The 2478-nt window shown below is 57.7% G+C and overlaps 1 long non-coding RNA gene across 1 annotated transcript; it reads left to right on the top strand.

Annotated features, from left to right (window-relative positions):
* Positions 1 to 585: 585 nt before the first annotated feature.
* On the top strand, positions 586 to 2223 carry LOC125752380 (uncharacterized). Its single transcript, XR_007401770.1, has 2 exons — positions 586 to 1003; positions 1477 to 2223. It is a non-coding gene; the product is annotated as an uncharacterized LOC125752380 (long non-coding RNA).
* Positions 2224 to 2478: the final 255 nt, after the last annotated feature.

The following is a 2478-nucleotide window of genomic DNA, read 5'->3' as shown; positions in this document are numbered from 1 at the left end:
ACTTTCATGGGTCATTAAAGGATCCCAATCCACATCGTGAAAGACAGCACAGTGCTATGTCTCCAGACCACCAGGGAAGGCTGCCTCTGCCCCCGAAGGTCTGTGAGCGTGTGCCCCACGCGGGCAAATCCACAGAAACAGGCATGTCAGGTCTCTGGCTGGGTCTGGTGTGCAGGGAGGGGCGGGGGACAGGTGCCCAGAGAAAGGGTAGATCTGCGGCCCCCTGGCTGCTGTGATTCCAGCTGACATCGCCAGGTTGTACTATTTCACAGTCAGCAGTGCTCCCCAAGTGGCCCCAACCCCGTCCCCAGTCACTGTGTGAGCCTGTCCACATAGCAGGGACCAGGCACCTGCTCACCGGCCCGAGCCTGACTCCCTTCTCCTGCCTCAGCCCGGCTCAGAGCAGGAGGGGCAGCAGTTTGCCCAAACCTCCTGATATAAAAAAAAAAAAAACAAAGGGCACCTGGGGGGTTCAGTGAGTTAAGTGTCTGCCTTTGGCTCAGGTCATGATCTCAGGGTCCTGGGATCGGGTCCTGTATCGGGCTCCCTGCTCAGTAGGGCACCTGCTTCTCTCTCCTGCTCTCCCTGCTTGTGCTTTCTCTTTCTCTCTGTCAGACAAATAAAATCTTGAAACAAAACAAAACCAAAATGGGAGCCTGCCCGCTCCTTAACCCCAAGCGAAAGGGGCTCCATCCCACACTGTGCGTAGCTCCCAGAGGCTGCCCTGCCCTCCTGCAAAGAAGATCCAGCTGCCTTTGTACCTTTTTGTTTTTGTTTTTGTTTTCCTTTCAAGCTCAACATTGCTCCACGAGAATGCTTCCGGGAAATGGAGCGCAGCATAGATGCTGGCCTGGTCGTTAACGAGCCCCCGCAAGCAGCCTGGGAACCAGTTCAGACACCCTTGTCTCAGGCGAAGAATTGCTCACTGGGCAAGAGATGAATCACTGAGGACTAGAAATGATCACTGAGGATTTTCAGTTAAACTACTTTGCCTTCTGTGGAGGTAAGAGTGTCAGAAGGGTTTACATGTGAATGTACTCGGGCCATCTGGGACGTGTTTCAGCAAAATCCCAAGGATCTGCCTCCCGCCCCCTTTGGTGTTTGGGTCCTTTCAGGAAGGAGCATTTGATGCAACCAGGGGGAATGAGGAAGATCTTCTTGCAGGAAGGGGTATTTAGGTTGGGATTTGAAGAATCACCTTCAGTGTGGGGAGTGTCTCAGGCCCAGAGGAAATGTAGGAAGGCAGGAGGATTTAGGGTGGCTCCTTTGGAAACCCAGAAGGGTCCTGGGTCACGGCAGGGTGCATGGGAGGGTGGGAAGGTGGCAGAGCCAGGACACAGGCACTGGCACACAAGCCGGGGGGAAGCCACAGTCTGCAGGTAGGGGGAGCCGTCGGGAGGTCACGGGGTGCAGGGGAGGCGTCGGGAGGTCACCCACAGGGAGCCAGGTAACCGATCTGCTATAAATCACACACAGTGAGACGCTCTGGAGCAGCGGCAGCTGGAGGCGGCACACGGGAGGCTTCGGCAATTCTGCGAGCAAGGGGTAGGGGCTGGAGTGCGCCCTGTGCCCAGAGACCCTCCGCCCTCTCGGAGCTCCCGTCCCCCGTCACTCGGACAGCCGGGCCCCCGAGGAACAGGGACTGCGGAGAAGGCACGTGACCAGGCAGCCCACCTGGGCCCCAGCGACCATGATGTCACCGTGGCCCAGTGGCTGCCACTTCTGACAGTAACTGTCTCATCGTGTTTCTCTTTCCCGCATCCCAGTCCCACGAAAACCCGGGAGAGGAAGCTGCAGGGGAGACGGCGTCCTCACCATGACTCCTGCCATCAAAGGTCCTTTTGCTCCTCTTGGTGGTGGCACTGTCACCAGGCACGAATCGAGGCCTCGAGATTTCACCCGGTCACCCCCCAGGTTGTGTAGGCGGAGGCCTAGGGCCACGGCCTTGCTTCCAATATGATGCTGTTGCACCCTGACGTCTCCTCGAAATCTGTCACCAACGTGGAACCTTCCTTCTCCCTCCCCGCAGGAGGACGGCATCTCCAGAGACGCCCAGAGCCCTGCCCCCAGCTGCCCTCTGTGGTCACCCCGGCGTCACCCAAGTAAGAGGGTGCTTTTGTGCTTTTAGGAGTCCTGGGTGACCGCGCAGGATGGGGAATCACGGCCCTCCAACCAATCTGGCCCCCGTGCCTGTTTTTGTAAATAAACTTTTATTGTAACAAGGCTGTGCCTGTTCATTTGTGGATTGTCTGCAGCTGCTCCTGTCCAGGACAGTAGAGCAGAGAGTGCCCGTGCGGCCACAAGGTGAAAAATATTGGTGACTGGCACTTTGCAGAAAAGTTTTCCAAAGTCTGATCCAAGGAGTCCATCTCCGCATGGAGAGGCCCCGAGGCCACAGCGGGGAGGCCCAGCTGTTCCACGTAGCGGCCTCGGGGCCAGGCTCGGCCATTTCCTGCCAGGGCGGAGGTCCTGAGGGAC

This window comes from Canis lupus, chromosome 1, assembly GCF_003254725.2.
Source record: "Canis lupus dingo isolate Sandy chromosome 1, ASM325472v2, whole genome shotgun sequence".
Classification (NCBI taxonomy): Eukaryota; Metazoa; Chordata; class Mammalia; order Carnivora; family Canidae; genus Canis; species Canis lupus.
This window is presented reverse-complemented; position numbering and strand designations above follow the sequence as displayed.